This window comes from Acanthochromis polyacanthus, chromosome 20, assembly GCF_021347895.1.
Source record: "Acanthochromis polyacanthus isolate Apoly-LR-REF ecotype Palm Island chromosome 20, KAUST_Apoly_ChrSc, whole genome shotgun sequence".
NCBI lineage: Eukaryota > Metazoa > Chordata > Actinopteri > Pomacentridae > Acanthochromis > Acanthochromis polyacanthus.
The window spans coordinates 24,826,044-24,849,805 of NC_067132.1; the positions used below are offsets into that span (position 1 = coordinate 24,826,044).

The 23,762-nt window shown below is 39.8% G+C and overlaps 1 protein-coding gene across 5 annotated transcripts in view; it reads left to right on the forward strand.

The window, feature by feature from the left end:
* Nucleotides 1-2,177: 2,177 nt before the first annotated feature.
* LOC110965782 (RNA-binding Raly-like protein) overlaps nt 2,178-23,762 on the forward strand; it is a 114,239-nt gene continuing 92,654 nt past the window's right edge. The window contains exons 1-2 of one of the 5 annotated variants that reach the window (XM_051940193.1): nt 2,179-3,192; nt 3,287-3,389. The gene's annotated coding sequence lies outside the window, so the exon portion shown is untranslated. Of the gene's footprint in view, nt 3,390-23,762 lie in introns of all 5 variants that reach the window. The other 4 variants (XM_051940194.1, XM_051940191.1, XM_051940192.1 and 1 more) reach the window with 4 other exon arrangements.

Genomic DNA, 23,762 nt, shown 5'->3' on the forward strand with positions numbered 1-23,762 from the left:
TACGGGCGTGTACAGACGACCTATGTGGTCGTTTTTGGTTTGAGGACAGGCTCGTACTTTCACAACCGAATTTGGAAAGAATAACAAAATGACACCAAACTCTTTTGATGTTTTTTAAAATATGAAACTTAATATAGCTCTCAGGAGTTGTGTACTGTATTGTAAGTGACAATTGTGTGGTATTTTCTAAGATTCACAAGCGTCATGGTACTTGTGTCCAAACTTATGGCCATGGCTGTATGTAACTTGTATGCTCTTTCAGCACCATGGGTTGATCAGGTTGTACTGCAGCATTTCATAGCTTCAATTACACAGCCAGGGCTAGCTAAGATCGTATTAAAAGTATAGTTGTGTAACTGTTGCACAACATTCAGCAGCTCCACACAGGTTCTACTATACTGATGGCCTTTCTTAAAGAAAAATGGGTGTTCGCAATGCCATTTTGATACAATTTTCTCAGTTCTCTAGTAATCATCTTTAAACAACGCTTTAAAATAAACATGCGTATAGCCTACATAAATATTCAAAACAAACATATAAACATACATTATTAAACACAAATATTGTGAAGTATGTAAACAGGGGTAACAGCTGTTGCTGGTATGGTTTGTAAATCCAACAGTGCTATCGGGTGATGAGCGTCCATGTTGTAAAAATGCAGCATTTCTCAGGTTCAATTACATGGATAGCCAATGTGGTATTAAAAGTATAGTTGTGTCTTTTTTCTATACGATTGAATAGTTCTGCACAGGCTGTACTATAAACATTTCTATGAGCAGGAAGAAAACAGGAAAGGGGGTGTTTACAATGCTGTTTTGCCACAATTTCCTCAATGAAAGCGATTGACTATGTTATGATGTTGTTTGCCTTGAAATGCAGCTTTTCTTACATTCAAGTGCAATACCAAGGTTAGCAAGCATGCTAACAAAAGTAGAGTTGTTTATTTGTTTCTTACTATTACATATGTGTTCACAGGCTGTATTATATTGATTGAATTTCTCTTTGGACTTGCTCGGGGTGAAAACTCGAGGAAGGGGGTGTTTACAATGCTGTTTTGTCACAGTTTTCTCCCATTTCTTTCCAATATAAACATACATTATCAGCATCACCATAGACTGGGCTGCTTGTCCACGTTGTAGTGTTGTTTGCTTGTTCTGAAATTCAGTGTTTCTCAGGTTGAGTTACAAGGGCAGGGCTAGCTAGCATGTTGTAGTATCTCATTGTTACTGTATAATATACAATAGAAACACTGTGTATCTTTATTGTGTATTACACAATAACTGTATATAAGCGTCACCATAGCAATTTCCTTTGTATTTGAAAATATCAAGGACGGAAGAGGAAAAGGGAGTGTTCACAGTGCTGTTTTGCCATAATCTTCTCCATTTTTCCCCCAACAAACATGCATGTAACATACATAAATACGACATACATTTTTAACACAAATAATACAATAATCCAATTGCATAGCCAGGACTAGCCCACCTGTTCTTAAAAATATAATAGAGTATCTGTTCCATATTATACAATAACTGCATACAGGTTTTACTGCAGTGATTTTCTATTTGACTTCATTAAGGATTAAAAAAAAAGGAGGAAATTGTGTTCAAAGTGCTGTTTTGCCACCATTTTCTCCCATTTCTTTCAAAAAACTTGCATAGAACATACATAATTATATAAAATAAATATACAAACCTACATTATCAGCACCATACCAAGCTGTGCTGTCATTGCAGCATTTCTCAGGTATAATCACATAGCCTTAATTAATAGCATAGCTGCATCTCTGTTCCATACTGTAAAGTAATTATCCCCAAATCCCCCTTTGAGTTATACATAATGGATGATGGTGTCTTTAACCAACTCATTAGAGTCAAACGCATGACATATATCCATACATAAACATGCATTATTAAACAGAACTAGTACGTAAATAGGGACACGGCTATTGGTGGCACTGTTTGTTCCTAATTGGGCAAGTTTCGTGGACGAGGGTGCTTATTCTTCTCCGAGGCACGTTGTGTTTCAGCACTGTCCAGATTTCAGCACCACGGACAGCCACGACTGCACGTAAGGCTATTATGGGCTGCATTTCAGCACCACGGACAGAGATCCGCGTTCTTCTAATGCGGTCGTGTCGTTTTTTTCTTCTTCTACCATGTAAGAAAAAAAAGCACACGAGCCTCCATCCCTCATAGGAGAACAGGAGGAAGGATGCCGTATATGTAGAAGCCGGTGAATGAAATCAAAGCATGCCTGTATGCTGCCGTGGCGGCGTGAGCTCTGCATCTTTAAAACAGGAGAGAGGCGGAAAAAAAGAAAGGAAGGAAGGAAGGGAAAAAAATCCCCCCAAAAATTCACACTACCAGCTCAGTCATAACTGTGGGATGATAAGGACTACCTCTTTTTACTTTTGGAGAGAGCTAAGCCGTTAGGAGAGCATTCAGCATCAGCTGTTCAACACTGGTCTCTCATTGCTGGAAGTCGGGGCTGAATCAGTCACATGACAGAACTGGAGGCAGAGATCTAGAGAAAAGGCACAGCATTTCGGCTCGCACCGCCATACTGTATTTTGAGCCATATCACATTTTTATTGCAACATTTTACTCCCGCTCGGTGAGTACATTTCCAATGGCTTTTTTGTAAGCATTTTTTGTCTTTTTAATTGCCCCCCTTTTTTATTTTTCCTCCTTTTGCTGGTGGTTTGAAATTTGAGCGTTTGACATGGTGGTTTTGAGCGTTTTTCCACATCCAGGCTTCAAGTTTTTAGCATGCAGTTATTCTGATGGAGAGTGCCAAGAGGGTGAACGGGTGCGTTATCGGTCTTGAGAAAGCCTTTACTTGCTTGCAGTTTTGTTTCGAGGGTCGAAACCAAGCAGCTTTTGTCAGTCGTTGAGATTTTTGCAAACATTCACTGGGTGGTTTTGGAAAACATTTTTATTTTTTTTTTTTGTTTCTGTCGACTTTTGCTGTTGCTATGCTTTGGTTTGCATTTTGCAGTGTTGTTTGTTTGCCTTCGAGTTTTGTGATTTTGATGTCTCGGTGAATCTCACCGATCAAACCCCTCCTTGCTTTTACTTTGCTCTTCTTTTCTTTATTGAACGAGAACAAAAAAACACAAAGCAGAAGGGATTCATTTTTAAAGCCCGCTGACGTTTTAACGTGCTACTTTTCTTGCAGCCGAGCTCACAGGTTTGTTGTTTTTGTGTTTCTCTCTTTTTCCGATTTCATTATACTTTTGCTGGTGGCAGTGTCAAGTATTTTTGGATGTGATTTTTTTTACTAGATGATGCTGGGTGGACGAGGGGAGTTTTGATTCTTGGGGGAGTTCAAAATGCGTTTTTGTTTTCTATTTCAACGAGGATGAACAGACATTTTCCCTCTTGCAGGTATATAAAATACATGAGTGGATAAGTTTCTGTGTTTGCAATAAAGAATGAGGTGACAGAAATATGCACCTGTGGCTGACGTGTTATTTTATAAGGCTGGCTACATTTGCTCATTAGAGACAGAAAGGCTTATTTTATCAATGTTACCTGAAGGTTACCTGCTGTGATCGATCTGTATGTATATATGAAAAAAAGGAAAAGAAATCAAGTGTCCTGGTCAACAATTCAACAACGAGGATTGGAAATCAGGTCGTTTTGATCACAATGTTTCCTTTGTTGTTGTTTTTTTTTTTTGTAAGTTCAACAATCTCCAAGGCTTCCACGCTGAAGGAATGAATGTAAGTAGCTCCATGCAGCTCCCTGGGAAGGATGCACTGTACCCACTGTGATGATCTCCCACTGATAAACTATTGAAACTCCATCCATATGTGGAGGAGCAGGAATAACAATTATCTTTGCTGCAGCAGGCAGGGTTTTTTTCTTCTTCTGGCTACCAAGTTAAAGGAGAAAATATTTCCAGCTTCCATTGCAGTGTGTCATGTACACCTTAAGTGCCCTCCTTACTGCTGGACAAAACTCCAATCGGCTTTCGTGGGCCGTGATGCATTTAAATACTCTCGGATTTGTCAAATCTGATATTGCAGGAAATGCGTAGAGCCACTGACAGGACTAAAAGAGGACTTAGAGTGATTTAATCCTTCAAGAGGCAGGTTTAACTTCAGATTACTGGTGTGCTGCAGGAAATGCAAACAGGACTAAATAGGCATCATGCAGTGTTGGGGAAAAAGGGCACGGATTGCTACCAGTTAGTGGAGTCATTTGCTGTGTGTTTGTGTGGACTTTCTGCAAGTCCTTGAAGAGATGAGTCTGTAGAAGAATCTACAAACCTCCTTCTTCAGCTTTCCATTCCCAAAAAAAGCTGGAGTTCATCGCTTTGCTTCATCTCGATCCACGTGTACGCAGTTTAATAGAACACAGATTTTGTCAGTGCAATATTGTCGGCCTATAAAACATATGAGAGTGGACCATTAAGTCTGAGGATAGACCGTTAAGTCCCGGTGTCATTAAACAGGCTGCCAACAGTACATCTGCGATAGTGAAAGCAGCACAACTCGGTGGGTAAACTTCTCATTTCTAATAAGGCAAACTGATTAGAGCAATTAAGATGAGACATTTTAGCACGTATCGATTCCCCTCCGTTCAATCCATGCAGGCCATAAAGCAGATGTAGATAAAGAGCCACGCCGAGGTTTTAATGGTTTCCAATTTGTGAGACAATTTGGAAACAGTGTGTGGAGTTCAGCCGTTGTGTGGCAGCTTCAGATGTCACTGAGCAGGTTTAAGCCACAATAGAGGTGTGAAACTGTGAATCTGTCGCAAAAAAAGCGGCGCAAGAACCCAATCTGACTATTTCTGGTGCAGATGTGTCATTTCTGCTCTGATTTGATTAGATTTCCCCCTGCAACTCTGCTACAAAACTGCTTCAGCCATGAATATTTAAACACATTTAAGTCTGACACTAAGTCACGAGTTGAAAGAAAGAGTTTCATTTCAAGGCCTTTCAGTTTCAGCCTGAAACCGAAGCGTTTTTAGTGATTATATTCTCAGCAGCTTCTTCAAGGCGACACATGTTCCTCCGCACAAACATTTGCTTAATTCGATCAAACCAGAGCTTTGACACACATTTCTGGCTGTGTTAGTTTTGCTTTTCTTTTCACAAAAGCAACACCTTCACTGGCGTCCCCCTTTGTGCGTTGTAATCCTTCCTCTTTTTCTTCTCAAATCAATCCATTTGTTGCCTCTCAAGCCCCAAATCGTCGCATCACCACACATCGACATGTCTGCTCGAGAGGTGTTTCTGCCGCGCCGCCACAGTGTGAGCTCCTGGACATCTCTCCTGCTAAGCATTATGATAGCTTCTATTACGTCCCGCAGTGTTGTGTCTCCCCTCCAGGCAGGTTTTGCCGTTATCTGGGCCATGCCAGAGCTCTTACGGAGGGAGGAGAGTATGAGAGTTCATGTGTGGATATTACCTCTGCTGGCATGAATAAAACATCACGCGGCTGTATGCACCGAGCGCGTGCTTTTAGCTATGGGATGGTGCGCGTGCGTGGCTGCAAGTTTTAAGATGCGTAAGAAGCAGCGGTGGAGATTTACCGGGTTTATGGGCTGCTTTTTTTCATTGTTCCATAAAGTAGATGAAGGTTTCAGTGTAAACAGCTTTTTACGATCAGCTGCATTCATGCTTGTTGCAGAGTCAGCCTAAAGTTTACACTCGTATTTAGCATTGTTTTTTAATTGGAATCCACTGATTTCTGGCAATCTTTGCTCATATTAAAGGGGTTGGATGCCGTTTATCTGCATTTTACCACTGAAAATGTTTATATCAATACATGAAAGTATAATAGTATTACAGAAAAAATGTAAATTACAGCATTTTTAACATGTTATACCTACTTAAAGTCGTACTTAGCTTTCTTAACAAGTGATACCTTCACAAGGAGCTGTATGCATTACTGCATTATCTTCATGTTCTTTTAAGCACAATATTAACGATAAATGAATCTTTTTAGAGTAAAATAATGTACGGTGGCAAGCTGTTTTCACCCAAGAATAGTGACTAAATCCCTAAATCAAGAAGAAAAGGCAGCTTTGGTGCTTTCTGAAAGGCTAAATCTGAGCAAAAAAAGTTTCTAAATCTTCACTTTTGTAACCACACAGCAACAAAAGCAACCTACAGGAGCGTATCAGTACTTCCTCAGAGCGTCTTTCATCTGCATTTTAGCAGTTTTACAACCAAACCCATGTCTATAAGACGTGGAGTATCAAACGGTGTTTACATTGTGGTTTATTTCCCTCAATGAGGCCTTCTCCTCTTCTTGCTGCCCTCTTTACCAGATAAACAGCTTACCTTTGGCCTGACTCGTTCAGCTGAGCGTTAACTATTGTCCTTTTCTGAGCTGTTAATTTGATAAGTGAGGAGATCTCACGCTTCATATTCTCACCAATTAAACCCAGATCTGAATAATAGGGTCAGGCTGAGTGACTTTCCAGTGTCTATTATGGGAACCATTGGAGCTACAGTGCATCACTGAAACAAGACATGCACAGGCCTGATGGTAATTTTAGAATCTTTTGTATCAGTTACCATATATTTCATTAATATCTATGTTTTTTTGTGTGTGTTTCTGTCTTTACACTTGTAAAGATGCTACTGATGGCATAAACAGGAAACAGTGGTTTTTGAGGAATCATTATTCTTTCCTTCGACCTTTTGTTTAAATATAGAAAACAAGGCTGTGTGTGCGTATGTTTGTGTAAAAGAAGCAATTCACAGTAGCATCAGTGCAGTTTAAAAATGCCCAGTTAAGCAGCAGTTACTTCTCTTCCCTTATTGAGAGCAAACTAATTCACAGAGGAATTACTTTTTTGCTATATTTAGCAGGAAATCAGGCTCATTCTGTGCGATTAGCAGTAACTAAACCTTACAAAAGAAGATCTAACTCAGACTTTACATGTCTCTTTACTTATTTTTCACTCCAGGAAAGTGAGTTTTGCATAGTTTTTTATTGTCAGCTGAGTGTGCAGTTATTGATCCGCCATCCTCATAGCTTCCAGGGCACATCTGTGTGACAAACAACAATTTTCTAATTCACACTGTAAAGTTAAATTCCACCCAGCAGCAGCAGCAGCAGCATCACATGGGATCAAAACACTGAAAATTAGTTTTTAGATTACATATAGATTCGGGATCACTGCTGCAGATTCAAATATGCATTGTTTTCCTGGTGGGAACTGAATCAAAATTCACATCGTGGCGTTTTCTGCAGCAGCAACCCCCCCAAACCCTGGTAATTAAACTGTAATTTTAGAAAATGCCGACTCTCATTGTGGATACACAAGCTTGTTTCATCACACTTAACTTTTTGGCATATTAATACATGTTTTTCACATCAGCCTGCCAAACATCATCATTAAAGTTTAGCCTTCAGGCAGGAAGATGACCGAGCTAAAGATGATTCGCCAGCTTTCTGCTCGCGCCTGTCTTTCCCTGTCGGGTATATATAGAATTATGGAAATATGGCTGAAATGTCTTGGCAGAAAACAACAATGTTGCTCCATAAAACAGCATGAATATAATATTCACATGCACACAAATCCACACATATATTAGTGGAGGCGAAGCAGAAGAGAGAAATGGAGGAAAATTAAGATTTTGCAGTTCCTGACCTTAGAAAGCTGATTCTGTAGTGCGGTTTTTCTTCCTTTCTTTTCTGATTTGTGTGTGCATTTATTTAAATTCCACTGAGTGCGCAGCATCCTCTTCAACACTTCTGCTAACCTGATTCTGCTCTCTATTAAAATGAGTAGTGTGCCATGTGAAAAGGCAAGCTGATCTAAAAGCACGCTTTTCATGGCCACCAGGATGGAATGTCGTCTTTACCTCCTTGAAACACAGAAACAAAGCAGAGCCAGTAGTAGTAAGTGCATGAAACAAATTCCACTTGAAAATAATTAAAGCGGCAACAAAAAAAGAGATAAAACATGAAAATAACACAGAGCAAGGTCTGGTCTTACAGGTCAATTTGTAGAGGTTAAAATCTGATTGCATAATAAGACACAAAAACGTTCTAGTTTGCCAAAGGCATCGTATAAGACTTCATTACTGTAACATTAAAATGCAAACGCAAGTACTACTGGCAATTTAGAAATGACCAGGGCACTGGGATAATACATGCAGGAACATCATGCCTTGGAAGCATCTAATTGGAGAGATAATTTTTGTTTGCAGCTGTATAAGCAGTGGAGTTTTGCTCGCAGCAATTAATTCAAGGCACTCGTAGTGTGTAAGAGCAGCAGAACACTGGTTTCGGTGAGGAGACACAGGTACAAACAATGTGGACAACTTGATCCGTGTTTCTAAGGCACATATCCGGTACGTCTAAGTGGCTGTGTGATGTTTGCCGAGTCCGCGAGAGAAAAATAAACAAACAAATCGGAAATAAAACGAGGCAGCAGAGTGGCATGAAGCCTTCCAGAGCAGGTGGCGGAGCCGTCCAGATGCTGCAGAGAAGCAGCGAAGCAGATAATGTCCTGCCTAGATTACCTCAGGGACCCCGATTACAGTGGAGAGTCCTCATCTGGGTCAGCTCCAAGCTGGTTCTGCAGGAATCAGCTGTTCTCTGCCGTCGTCCTGCTGGCCTCAGCTGTCTCTCACCTGCCTGTGACCAGTTTGTGGATGTATTGACGTACTGAACGCCACAACCTCAACAGGCATGATGCAGTGTAGTGAGCTGTAGAACTGCTGAACAGGCCTTCAGAGGGCAGGTCCGGGGGCTGAGGGGGGCCACAGGTCAGGATTTGTGACTGAAGCTAGATTTCTTCCTGGAAAGTCGGTAAAATGAGTAGGGCTGAAATGATTATTCGAGTAGTTTGATTACTAAAATTCCAAGAGGCAAAATTCTCTGAATCGTGGCTTCGTTTAATCCATTACATACTAGACCCCAAGTCACTAACTAGCCCTGACCCTGACTTCATCCTATACAGACCCAGACCTTGGAGGATTTTAAATTTGACGAGACGCTTCTATTTAACCGGCGCAGCTTTTTCTCGTGTTTACAGCATTTAGCTGATCAGAGATCTGAGCTGTGAAGACACTGCAACATATCCAGGCTTTCTTTGTGTTAGTCGGCTCGACAAAAACTAGAACCTCAGTCGGAGATAACAGGTATGAAGGTGGATATCAGCTTTCTTTGTTGACTCAGATTTTCTGCTTTAAATTTGTCACCCAAACAGGAGCGTTTAACGACCACTTCACTCGTTTTCTGCACTCAAATGAAGTGATCAAGAACAGGTTGTTTTAATGGAGAACAGTGAGGAACATAAAAATGCATGATGGTAAAAACCTGCTACTGGAAACTATGCAAAACAGGAATGCTGGTGGAAAACTGTTAAATGTGCATAATGTATTTATTTTACCGATTAATGCAGCTGATTATTGATCACAGACAGCTATCAAACTTCATATATTCAGACATAATATTGTATTGAAGTGCATGTAGGTCTGACACCGTCTCATAATCAAGGAAATCACTTGGATTTGTGGCCAAATCAAAGTGAAACTAATGTTACTGATTGAATATTCTCTGTAAAAAAATTAATTAATTAATACTAAAACTGATCAGATTTCTTAATTGTGTTCTATCAGCTGCAGTACCAGCAGTTTAAATGGACCAAACATAAAACATCTATATGTCACTTCTGCATCACCAGCTAAATACATTTGGGGTTCCCATGGCTTAGAGTTTAAGTTAAGCACCCCTGTACTATACTACACATGTACAATGCGCTGCTGATGTTTCACCAGGATGGTTGTTTCTGTTTCACAGCACGCTCATTTCCGCTTTTCATGCTGTAACGCACATGCCTAGCACGGAATCAGATTACTCAATGAATCACCAGAATAATCAATAGAATACTCCATTACTAAAATAATCGATAGCTGCAGCTCTGCTAATGAGTCCAAATGCCTTAAAATGTCAATAGGCGTATAAATGACTGCAAAGTAGAAAGAAAACAACTACAAAAATGCCAGATGACTAAAAGAAACTGTGAACAACTACCATGAGATGCAAAGCAATCTAAAAGAGTTACAAAAAACAAAATGAGGTGAAAAATGATGATAGAGAGATACAAAACTACCACAAAAAGACATTAAACGAGGCATAAAATGATTAAGAGGCGGTGTAAACAGACTACGAAGAGGCAAAATGATTCAAAACCACCAGAAAAGCATAAAGCAACCACAAACGGACACAAAATGATTGTGAGGAAAAACAGGCATACAAAGAGACAACAAGAGAAATGCAAAGTAACTGAAAAAGTGACAAAATTTCAAAAAAGAAATGCTAATTGACTACAAAGTTAAAAAAAATTACAACAAAGACACACAAAACAAACACATTAAGATGCAAAATGTTTATGAGGAGATGCAATCAGACTATAGGGACGAAAATAAACAAAGGAACAATAAATGACTCCAAGGCTCAAAATGAAAACAAACAAAAGCTGACTGACAACTAAGCAACACAAAACAGCCACATAAAGCACAAAATGAATACAAAGGGACACAAAGCAACTACATGAAGACACAAACTGATTATGAGGAGATACTAATTGACTACAAAAAGGCAAAATGATGCAAAATAACCAAATAAACACAAAATAACTCCAAAAAAATCAACAAAGAAATGGTAACTGACAACAAAGAAACACAAGGTTACAGCCCAAATAAGAAAAAAGACACACAAAACAACCACAAAGAGACATAAAATAACTACATTATAATACGAAATGATTATGAGGAGATGCAAGCAGACTACAAAGAGATGAAATGATAGAAAATAACCAGATAAACACAAAATGACTCCAAAAACTCAATGAAGAAATGGCAACTGATGACAGAGAAACACAAAGCAGCCAGGTTAAAGCACAAGATGAATACAACGAGACGCAAAATAACCACAGAAAACACAGAATGATTATGAGAAGATGCATCAGACTACAAAAAAGTGATACAAATTAATCTAAGGAACACAACATGACTTTAAAAAGAGACGAAATGACAACAAAGAAATGCTAGTCGACTACAAAGAAACACAAATCAGCCACATGGTAGAACAAAATGACAACAAAGAGACACAAAACAACCACATTGGGACATAAAATGATCACCAGGAGATGCAAACAGTCTACCAAGAGACAAAATGGTCGAAGAGAACCAGATAAACACAAAATGACTCCAAAAAAGAAATGCTAATCGACTACAAATAAACACAAAACGGCTACAAAATAGCCTGAAATGACTACAAAGAGGACGCAGAATGACATCAGAGGAAGACAAAATAGCAGCAAAAACAAATAAAACAAACACATGATGATGCACAAAACAACACAAAAACTTGACATTTCTTTCAGTCTGAGTGTCGAGAGGCGCTCGGGGGGCCTTTTACATGCCCCTGGAGTACACTGGCGAGGAACGGAAGAAGTTCAAAACAGGAGTCAGAGGATTGAAATCTTTGAAGTTCATATCCAGAAATAGAGTCGCAACATGTCTGCACACAAATTTATATTCGCCAGCTAAAACAGTCTGTGATCACTTCATACAAAAGGACGTCAAAAGGTGAGGAAAAGTAAAAGTATGTTGTTTTGTCTGGATGGACTGCTCCCTCGCTGCTGCTGTGAAGGTGTTCGGACTCAAATATCAAGTTTTTTCTGTAGGTGAGACTGCAAATCTTAACTTTATTCACAGATTGCAATTTGAATGGGCATAACCCTGCACAGCACAGTGTTTTTAAAGTGATTTAGTTTGGTGAATCAGGTGTATTTACATTAAACTCTTGCCCAGTGCTTAGTTTAACACAGGAAATTGAAGCGAATTTGGAGAGTATTCAAAGCACTTTACTGCATGTAGGCCGAGTTAATGATTTAATTGGAAAGTGATTAAATGTGCTCGCTTGGCAATGCATTCTACAAACAATAATACATTTATTAAATGTTTTGTGCATTTGTCAGAAACAAAGATGACATGTCTCATTCATGTTATTAACCAGACTATTTGCTAATGCACTCTAATTGGATTTCTGGTGATTCTTGTTTGTTTTAAGCCTTAAAAGTTCCCCTCATTAGTGAAATGCACACACACACACTCGCACACTATACCATTCGAAGTTTGGGGTCATTTCATGTTTTCCATGAAAACTCACACTTTTATTCATATGCTAATATAATTGCACATCTAATCATCAATGAGCCTTTCAACACCATTAGCTAACACAATGTAGCATTAGAACACAGGAGTGATGGTTGCTGGAAATGTTCCTCTGTACCCCTATGGAGATATTCCATTAAAAATCAGCTGTTTCCAGTTAGAATAGTCATTTAGCATGTTAACCCCTTGACGCCTGAATTTATTTACAGTTAAATAAAAAAAACCTGCTTTCCAGCTGATGCTAAAATGAGTGGAGATATGTCTGTTACACATAGAACAGATATATTATAATAATAATAACAGATATAAAATAACTAGGTCCCACTCCGACTGATTCTATGAGAAACCAGTGCTTGCAAAAGGTTCCGAGGTACGTACTGAATATGCACAAACTGGCATCGGGGGGAATAGATATGCTATCTTTGCTGCAGTCTGAATGAAAGTGGGATGTTGCGAATTTGCGACAATAGGCGTCAAGGGGATAACAATGTCTAGACTGTATTTCTGATTAATTTAATGTTATCTTCACTGAAAAAAAGCTGCTTTTCTTTCAAAAATAACATTTCCAAGTGACCCCAAACTTTTCAACAGTAATGTATATAGATGTAAATTCTGATGTATATCTATAAACTCCGGCAAATAAGAAGCACACACAGAGAATCAGATATGCAGCGTGGGATGGTTGTAAATTATGCAAAAGAAGCTGGAAATATGCATATATAGAGAAGTTGATGGAAGGTATGCAGAAATTTCCCAGATATTTGAAGGAGATAAACTGAATCGGAGGAGAGAGAGAGAGAGAGATATTTCAACGCAGAGGCATCTTGACTCACATACTCACGAGGATCATGACCTCAATTTTCCGTGTCTGCCACTAGGAAAGCACAGGTGCACTCAAGAAGAGACGGCTAGCTAGCTAGCTAGCTATTGAGTTTGTGTACCCCTGAGGGCAAGAACATGTCCACCGAGCAAACCTTTTATGTTTCTCTCAACAAACGGTTCAGTCGGGGGTAGCGGAGGGAGAACTGTTGGTGATGGTGAGAATGTATTCTGCTCCACATTCAAAGTTTGATTGAGTCTGTCAGAGGATCCTTAACTGACTACAGCATATGGAGAGACTTTGGGCTTTTTTTTTCTTTTTTGACTCACATTTAAATGTTGTTTTGTTATTGCAGAACTTTTTACTCGCTAAGTTGGAGCAACAGGGAAAGTGAAGCGGAATTTTTTTTCTTTTATTTATTGCGCTAAATTGCCGTCTTAGCTTTTGGTTTTATCTGCATGTGACACAAAGTGAGCCCCACCCATATGCGGTAATCCCAGTGGTGTGTTTGTGTGTGTGTGCACATGTCCCTGCAATTATGCATCCTGCACTGAAATGCGTGCTCGTCGGATTAAGGTTAAGAATGGCAAATGTCTGCCTGATTGCACTCGGGCTCAGAGTCCCGCTCAGTGAAATCTGGAAAAAGAAAAAGAAAAAAACAAAGGGCAAAAAACATCTGCCTTTCTAAAATGTAGTCCTACTCACCAGTGGGTTTGTGGGTAAAAATAGGACTCCCATCATTTAATTGCCCACTTAGCCAAAAAAAAAAGCAATCGTCTCCTGCAACATTAATAGCTTGTTGACATCTTGCAGCGAGCCACAGTCTATCAGGTGGTGTGTGTAAATAAGGCTTCGTTCTTTATATTGATTTTTTTCTCCAGGTTCTGACATAAGAGGAAATAAAGGAGCACATTGCTGTGTGTTCCCTGTAATACCGGCAGCTATTTTAGCCTTTAGTTTCCATCCATTTTCTGTAATAAACATTACGAGCCTGCAGTCGTCATCAGAGAAGGATGTGGAGCTTTTAGCGTATCTAAAAGAAACTATACATTTTTAAGATGTTGTTTCACTTTGATATAGCATTATTAGAGGAGTTTAGCTTTACTTAGTTATGAATTCACCTAGTCTGGATGGCTAGTGTGGGTTTACAGAAGAGTTCAGAAGGAGCACATATAAAATGGCATCAATATTGTTTTACTTCGTGTTTGCATGTCCCATAAACTAGTGCTTCCCTTCAAGCAAAGCAATATCCACTCATCTTGATCAGTAATATCAATAATACGTTCCATAATGCGATTATGCAAAGGTCCACTACAGTCTGCAGGATGTAAATTTTATCATCTCCCCAAGTCTGCAAGAGTATGCATGGATTCCTCTGCAGCCACAAACTGGTCAACTACAATACAAGGCCGATGGTGCACATGCTTGGTAATAGTGTGCATGTACAGAATACATACATATCCAATTGTGCAAGCAGGGAATGTAGCCCTGCAGACAGACTCCTGTGCACTAAAAAATGGTATAATAACAACGATGCATCTGTGGTGTCTGCAGCTTCCCAAATGTGCATCCACAAGGGAGTATAATGAAGGCTTAAGTCATCCGCAGACTGATTTTTTTTCAGTTTATTTATTGCAAGTTAGAAGCTTAAAGAGGTCAACAATGGTTCAAAAAATGCCCCAATCTTAGGTTTAATTTTGTGTATCATAAATGTCTTTTTCTCTTCGTTTCCTTCCTGCCTGATAAACTCCTCAGACTTGGAACCGCTGCCATAAACAGCAAATGTTTCTATTCATTTATTCATCAGCCGGGCCAGACAAAGCCCACCAGTGAGGCCTCCTGCCTTTCCTCGACTTTGTTGAGTTTTCGTTAAAACACAGAGCGGGCGATCTCAGACGGCTACAAAGGCCAGAATGATATTGTCTCACTTCTTCCCGCCTCTTGTTTATTTATTTCTCTGTCTCTTTCTTATTAAACAGAGACAGGAAAAACTCTGCGTTGAGAGAGAAAAAAAACTAATGAATTCAATGAAGAAATGATAGCAGCAGCACACGGGAACGAGCCGTGTGTGAGACATGTGGCTCGGTGAGGACACCAGTCTCTGGCAGCTGCGACAGTCAGGCAGCAATGTGGAGGCCTGCTGTGGAAAGAAGGGCTGAAAGTCTGAGGTCCCAAAACAGCAGCTTTGCCAGTTTTCTAACGTAGCCCTGTCAATCAGTGCTGCCATGTACTGCGGGAACATAGACGTTTTTGAGGAATTCGTCAAAGTTTTATGAAATATACGTTGTTTCTGGACAAGATGCTAAAATCATAGCAGTTTCTTACACACATTCATCAAATATAACACTAATAACGAGCAGACAGTTAGCTTAGGCCTATTTCACAGGTAACAAATCTCAACTATTAGCACTTCAAAAGCATAAAAATGCAACATTTCTTTGCCTCATCTATACAGAACCCAGGTACTGAGGGTTTTGAGCAGGAATAGTTCAGCTGCAGTAGATTTTTGCTAAGCTAAGCTAACAAGCTGCTGGGTATAGCCTCATATTTCGCACCCAGATACGAGTGGCATCGATCTTTTCATCACATTCTCTGCAAGAAACAAATGAGCATGTTGTCCAAAATGAACACAAGTATTGATTTCAGACTACTGTTGCTCCCAGCGGAAAATAGAACTTCTAATTTAGCCTCAAATGCATGAGTAATTTCATTTCAAATCAACCTTGTTGTCAAAAAAAGTCAGATAAAACTGTACTGGAACAGCAGCTTTTTTTAAATTTGAATGCTAAAGGGCTAAGACTTAAGAATAAGATTGCTTTTCAATCTGTCAATCACAATAGTAAGTTGAAAACCAAAACAATTATATAACCTTTTAGGGCCACTTCCTTCAAAATCTGTCTAAGCTGTCTATGACCTGTTAACTAAAGTGTAGGAAAGACTTTCTGTTTACATTATTTGATCTCATTTCTTCTTTCCTTTTTTTTTCCCGAGCCATGGGGAGCTAACTGCAAAGAAAATCCATTTCTGTCAGTCTCCGACGAGTCAGCGGATGACAGTGAATACATTTGTCAGGGGTAGATGTAAAGCCGTCGCAAGCACCAGGAGCTCGACAGCTCAGTAATGCAGGTAGAGCCAGAGTTTCTGCATGCAGTGCAGCATCTCATACAAGTCGAATGAAGGGGGACATCTGCTTGAGTTTCAACTTATTTTACTATATTCTAAAAGACACCTGTCAGTGACATCATCGGGGGAATACAAACATAATTAAGTAATCAAGCAGACACATTACATATGTAAATGGCATTAATTGCAGACATGGGTTTGAAATATTCATTCAAATTAGTCACATCATTTAGGCAGGGATCTCTTCCCGGCGAGAGTAATCATTGAACTAATTAGGTCAGTCGATGCAAGTTGAAACAATTTGAAAAGCAATTTCACTTTCCAATTAATTCTGGGATAAGAGAATGAAAGCAATATAGGATGCAAATGTGTGAAGCAGCAGCAGCAGTAGTAAGGATTCAAATAGCACCTTTAGAAAATCAGAGCGACTGAAACGCGCCAAAAGACTGAGAGGAATTTCAACCTGGGCTGTTATTATTTTTCAAGGTTTACGGGTCAGAATGTGTGTTTGCCGAGATGACAGTCTGTTTGGATTTTGGAAGTATCTCAAGAACGCCATTCAGCGCCGTGGAGCTGAATGGCGTTAGATGAAAGCCGAGGACTCTTTCACCTTTCTGATACAAAACAAACCACTTAAGAGAGTTCATAACCAGCTGCAGAGTGCACACCGTATACAGAAAACACACGAGCGACACTCACTCGCTCAGCTAAGTAGTTCACTTCGACATCTCTATTGAATTCTGAAGCGGGACTGTAAGACAAATATCCTTTTTTTGCCTGAAAATTCATGTTATAATGGCAGCTAGAGCAAAAAACAGCTGTGGGTTTTTGAATTTCCAACTTATTACTAGTATTTGAACTACACCCTGACTAATTTTTAGTTTATAGCATGGGCAGACACGACAGAGATGACATTTACAAATAATAAAATGAATTGTAAGAGCGGGAGAATGGATAAAAAGTAGTCGTTGATGTCTGTTTTCAGCCCTGCAGAGAGTTTGGTTTGTTCTGTTCTGATCTTTGAGTTGACGTTGATGCTATTGTGAAGGATGACGGTGAATTTATGAGCCGTCATGCGTAAGTCGAACATCGATACCAGCCTAATTTTACGCATGAACCAAGATGACGAACATGTAGAAAAATAGCACATTGTCAATATTTTAGAGACTCCTCTTAAAATTTCAAAAAGCTCATGCCTTATTAAGAGGAGACAAGCTTCTTCCGGCTCCCCTGTAGTTCGCACCCCACTTTTTGCATGTAGACCTTTAAAACATCAGGTGACTCTTTGGCAAACTGCTCCTCCAAACAGTGCAGGAGGTGGTAACAATAACGAGGCATGGCAGGACTGTCAAGCTTTGGATTTCCTTACAAGGTGAAGTGGTGCACATGGAGCTCGACTAAGACAAAAGCTTTTAAAGGTTTTAAAAGACACAGCAGCAAACTTAACACGTGTTAATGTGGTCTAGCATAGGCTACAGCTGTTAGAATGTCTGACTAAATGCTGTAGTTTATACTCAACAACAGTGTTCTCATGTTTCCTCTAACGGCTAAAAATCAAATTATCAGCCACATTTTTTCTTGAAAAATCACTAATATTGTTTTAAAACTCCTTGTTCAGGACTGGAACATCCATATAGGAGCCAAGAGGGCACTATATTTGATTTGGGAAAATTCACACCCCAGCAAACCCAATCAAATGTGATATTTTAGTTACATTTACACATACTTTTTTCTAAAAGTGAAGAAAGTGTTAAAATATGCTGCATAATGTGACTCTAACCTGCAGTACAATAACTTTACTGCTTATTTTCAAGTCCTTTATGTGCATTATAACAGCTGGTGAGGATGTCAACTATTTGCAGAGGACATAAAGCCTCGGTCTTTACATTTCCCCAACTGTGGAAACAAGTTTTGTACCTTGTTAACACGTCCATATGGTGTTTTTTTTAAAACTGCTTTAATAAGCAGTCAACACCATGGCTGAGCATTTTCACCTTGAAGCTGCAGTGCACTGATGACAGTCTCAGAAACACAAATTTAGCCGTCTGGGGCTTCAGACTTAGCAAATCAAACACACGAGCCCTGTCAACTTGCAAAATGGGACTTTTTTTGTCATTATTTTTCTTTCAAATTGGCTTCCGGTTGCAGCATGTCTGACTGAATTACTCCAATATTACAACTTTCTGTTGAATGGTTTTACAGCAGAGTCATTGGTGAGCTGGTGTGCTCCAGCTGGAAAAACTAAGCAGGTTTAGGTGGAGGTAGAAGCAAAGGCTTGATAGATTTTCATATTCTAGAGCAGTGGTCGGCAACTGGCGGCCCGTGGGCTAAAACTGGCCCGTCAGGAATAATATCTGGCCCGCCAGATGATTTTGAAAATTTGATTTGGCATGGAGCTAAGCCAGTCCGTCACCGCAACACGAAACTCGCGTGGTCGGCTGCTGCCGGGCATTTCCACGTTTGCGCTACTGGTCGGACACGGTTGTACCAGCCAGATTTCACTGAGCAACAGTGGGTGCAAAACGTGTGTGTGTCTCAGGAGTCATTTTTAATACATTTGTGATCAGAATTGAGACGTGTGTCCCAAGCAGCAGCGATCAGCTGTAGAAGCTCCGCTGCTCGCGGTATCGCCCCGCGCCCCCCGCTCCGCACCCCCTCGCAGGTTGGCCCGCTGTTCGATTGTTTACAAACATTTTGTCCCGAAGCCACATCTACTTGCCGACCCCTGTTCTAGAGGATGTAATGGTGTAGAGTTACATCTAAAGCCGCAGGAGATTGTTTTCATTGGGGGAAAAAAAGTCTAATTTTGTTAAATATGGAGGAATTTTGGGGGGTAAATCAACATGCATCCATCCATTATGTACACACTGCTTGATCGTCATTGGGGTTGTAGGAGTTGGAGCCTTCCCAGCTGACCCAAGGTGAAGGCAGGGGACACCCCGGACAGGTCACCAGTCCATGGCAGGGCTACTTATACAGAGAAACAATCACACTCACATTCATACAATTTAGAATCACCAATTAACCTCAGCATATTTTTGGACTGTGGGAGAAAGCCAGAATACCCGGAGAAAACCCACACATGCACACAGAACATGCAAATTCTATGCAGAAAGATCCTGGGACGGAAACCGGGGATCTTCTAGCTGCGAGGCGAAAGTGCTAACCGCTAACCACCAACCCACTGTGCAGCCCTGTAAATCAACAACCAAACAATAAAATATGTAGAATTCTATCATTTATGTGGCCATTGTGAATATTAAAGCATTCTTAAGGGTTTATTTCTAAAATAGATTAACTTTGAGCTGTAAAAAGTCAGCTTGAGACCAAGTCCTGCAGCTGCATAGTCAATGCTTATGTATTAAATGTAACTAGCGACAACTAAATGTGCTAGACAGCCAACAAAAACAACTGAGACGCTATTGTTTATTTGCTTTTGTGTGAAATAAAAGATTGCTGTTTCAAAGAACGCTCCAACTTTGCTGAAAAGGGAACCTCGACAGGCGAAGTAACCGTTGTTTCTGTTTTGTTTTCGGCATTTTTATTCAACAGCAAAATAGGAATATTGAATTCTTTGCTTTCTTTAATAGAGAAACAGCTCATCTTTCACGTGTGTAGTGTGAAATATGCCAAACACATTTTGTGCAGCCAATGTTTGCTACAGTATCTCAGACTAAGATGCTGGTGAGAGTGTGTGAAAGGACATGTCCACAGAGGTGCCCTGCATCTCTTATGCCCTTCCTTTCCTCAGCTTTCCCAACACATCATCCTCATTATCACTTCCCTCCTCCCCCACAGTGTTTCTTCACTCGCCATCGTCACAAAATCTCACCTGAAGCCTCCCGAAAGACAGATGCTTTGTCCATTCATTCAGTAATTACATTCCGGTGCCAGGTCTTTGCAGGCCGATTATTTAGCTGTCTGTCTCTTCTGCTTTATCTGCTGCCAAGCCACTTCTTCCGTGTTCGCTCCGATTCGGCAGCTCAGGACGGCGGAACATCCACAGATAAGACTCACATCCAGCAACATCCTCCTGACCGTGTTAAACAATGAGAAGAGAGCAAAGTGATTGACCTGCCAGATCTGGGTTTATTTTAGGTCCCATTCATGGAGGGGGGGGGAAGAGAAAAAATCTCTTCACCACAGATGACAAAGTGTTTAACTGCATTGTATATAATGAATTTACCACAACAGTAAACTATGAGAGGAATCTAAATAGCAACATATGGGGGATGTTTTTTGGTGAGCCGGAGCAATTAATCAATATAAGTCGCGTATATAGATGCACTGCAAATTGTTAGTTTGCTGTGAGAACATAAAGTTAGCTCTCAGAGAAAGGGGCCTTCGGGCTGCTATCTTACTTTCTCATATATCAGAGCATCACCAGCTGTTATGGCAGATGGATAAGGCAGCAATCGATTTAACTCAATCCATTTCTATGCAAGCACATAAGAAGCCATCTCCGTCTCTCTCTGCTTGTGTCAGTTGCTCCCTGGCATCCACTGTCTAATCTAAGCTGATTCCCTCTTTTTTTTTTTTCTTTTTGTGAAGGACCCAGACTTGCCACTCTTTGATTTTGACACAAATTTTGCCAACATAAGAGGTGAAATGGAGCTAACTGCATGGACTCAGACACCAGAGTATGAATTTTAAGTCTTTTCTTGATGATAAGCTACCTTAAACTTTTATATATATTGCATTTTGCTCAATTGCAATTCTTTAGCAGGTGTAGTTAATTGGAAATTGAGCTTGTGGATACTTCTGAAGGCATTGCAATTTGTGCAGACCAAAGAACCAATGGATTAATTGAGAAAATAATGAGCAGATTAGTCCATGATGAAATAAAAATTACTTAGTCATGCACAAAATAGAAAAAAAAAAAAGTCTCAGCGTAGTGAACTAATGATATATTAAATCATAGCCTGCCAGCAGTACTTTAAATGCATTTTCCTGCTTTTAATACTTCAATAAGCTGCTGCTATATTGCACTACTGCCAGTTCATAGGTTGACTTTTATATATTTGATTTACTCTAATTTACTTATACTGTGTTTTGACCCTTTTTTAATATATGGCACTAATGCAAAGGTGTGAGAGAAAAGTACTTTCATTTCCTCTGTATGTCCTGGATATATAGAGAAATTGACAATAAACATCCTCTATGCTACTGTAGTCTATTATACATCTAAACTTAAGTAAGATTTTCAATGCAGGACACATTTTACCAGTGTGTTTTTTGTACTTCTACTTACAAAAGGATCTAAAATCTCCTTCTTAGTGACACAAAAAGCAAAGAGGAGAGACAAAAGTTAATGACAGGGCATAACAGTTAAAGGAAATGCCGTGTCCATTCTCAAATTGATCACCTCAGTGTTTAAAGAGCGCGCGGTCTAATTAGTGGGAGTCTATTGTGCTTCTATAATCTCTTCTTTTTTTTTTTTGACTCTTTAATGCATTTTCTACCAAAGATAGCATCGGCGTTAAACATCCAATAGCGCAAGCAAAAACAGCTGCACTACACTGCAAGGCTAATTCATTAACCTGTCATGTTACTTACAGCTACTGTGGTAATAATGAGAGGCAATGTGTATACAGTATACGCACAATAGATGCACCCTACTGGGTAGAGTCTCGCTTTTGCTCTCAAAGATGCTTCAGTTCTTTGAGGCATGTATTCCACAAGAAAATATTCTCTTGAGATTCTGATCTACATTGATATTTGTCACATGATTTCTGCAGACATTCCATAAAATCTCACCGACTGGATTCAGAGGTTGCTGAACTGTCGTGTTCATGAAACCAGCTTGAGACCAGTTTAACTCTGTGACATCAAAGCTCAAGGTATAAATGTGAAGATAGTAAACTGAGGCAAGCACACGGTCAGCAACAGCACACAGACAGGCCATTCAATCCATGACTGATTGGTATTAAGGGGCCCAAAGTGTGCCAAGAAAGCATTCCCTTCACCATTACATCACCCAGTGTTGACACAGAGCAGGTTGGATCAATGCATCATGCTGTCGATGCCAATACAGATTCCCCACACTGGACTGCATTTTTCCAATCTCCAAATGTCCAGTTTTGGAGAGCCGGTGCCTGCTGCAGAGTCAGATTTCTGTTAGGAGTAGAAATCCAGTATGGTTTTCTGTTGTTGTGCGGAATGCACTTCAACACTGGACACATTCAGAGATGCTTTTCTGCACAGTTGTAAATAGTGGTTATCTTGGGTACCGTGACCTTTTCCATCAGCTTCAACCCATCTTGTCATTCTCCTCTGACCTTGCTCACCAGCGAGGGGTTTCCATCTGCAGAACTGATGCTCGCTCACTGGTGGGCTTTTTTTTTTTTTTTTTTTTGCAACACTCTGAGTAAATTCTAGTGACTCTTGTTGTTAAAAAACAAAAATTTTCTACTAAAACTCCTGACTTGTATCTGCAAAATGTTGTGCATTGCACTGATGCTGCATGACAGGACCGGCTGATTAGATTATCATTGCATGAATAAGCAGGTATACAACTGCTCCTAATACAGTTCTTGGTGGGTGTATATATACAGTATGTAAAGTCTGGATAAATGTGTTACCACAGTGTGATTTGATTCGCATCTAACAAGTTGTGCTTCATACATGCTCCTGTCCAGTAAGTGGGAGGAAGTGGAGAAGGTCACCTCACTGACTGCAGCCTCTTAGAGGGAGAAAGCACTTAACAACACCCAACAACGCTAGTGAAGTTGTTTTAATTAGTGTCAGTTCAGTGGCACTATGAGACATCTCCAAGCTGTCTGCGAATAGAAAGCTGCTGCTTATAGTTTGGATAAGGAGCAGAAAGTGTGACCATGAAGATGCAAAACTGCAATACAGTAAAATTTGTCTTAGAATGTGTATGGACAAAATGTTTGGAGTAGGCTGCATTTCATCGTTTTTAAAGTAAGTCTTCAAAGATACAGATAATACATGTGCATTTATAAAAGCTTTTCAGAGAGTCTATTTGGCATTCAGATAATCACACTTCTTCAAGTAAGTGACTGGAAGCTTCAAACCAGATCTGCTATCAGGCACTTGGAAATGTATTAACTTCCTTTCTGAAAGGTGGATGAGAACCCTGACACCACTCTTATGTCTGCTAAGCTTCTGTCAACAGTTGTTAGCTTAGCTTAGTATAAGGGCAGGCTGATATAGTCCACTTGACTTTACCCAAAGGTGACAAAATCTAATAACTAGCACCTTTAAAACTTGTAAATTCAACAAATAGAACTGTGTCAAATCTGAGCTTTAAAATCCCATTTAGACAGAGGCAAGCTAGCTAACCTAACTATTTCTGGTTATTGGTGAATAAGGGATTTTCTAATACCTAAGATGATTAGCTTAGTTTGGCATGAAACGGCTAAGTTAACCATCTTTGGTTACAGGTGAATATAGGATTTTTTTTTATAGCCAATGATGGTTAGTTTAGCTTAGCATAACACAGCTAGACTCACCATCTTTGGTTATTGGTGAATAAGGGATTTTCTAACAGCCACAGATGGTTAGCTTAGCTTAGCATAAAACAGCTAGGCTCACCATCGTTGGTTATTTGTAAATAAGGGATTTTTCCCAAAAGGAGGTTTATAACACAACTTTCTGCATATTAGTCCCAGTAGGACGTGCTGACATGTTCCAGAAC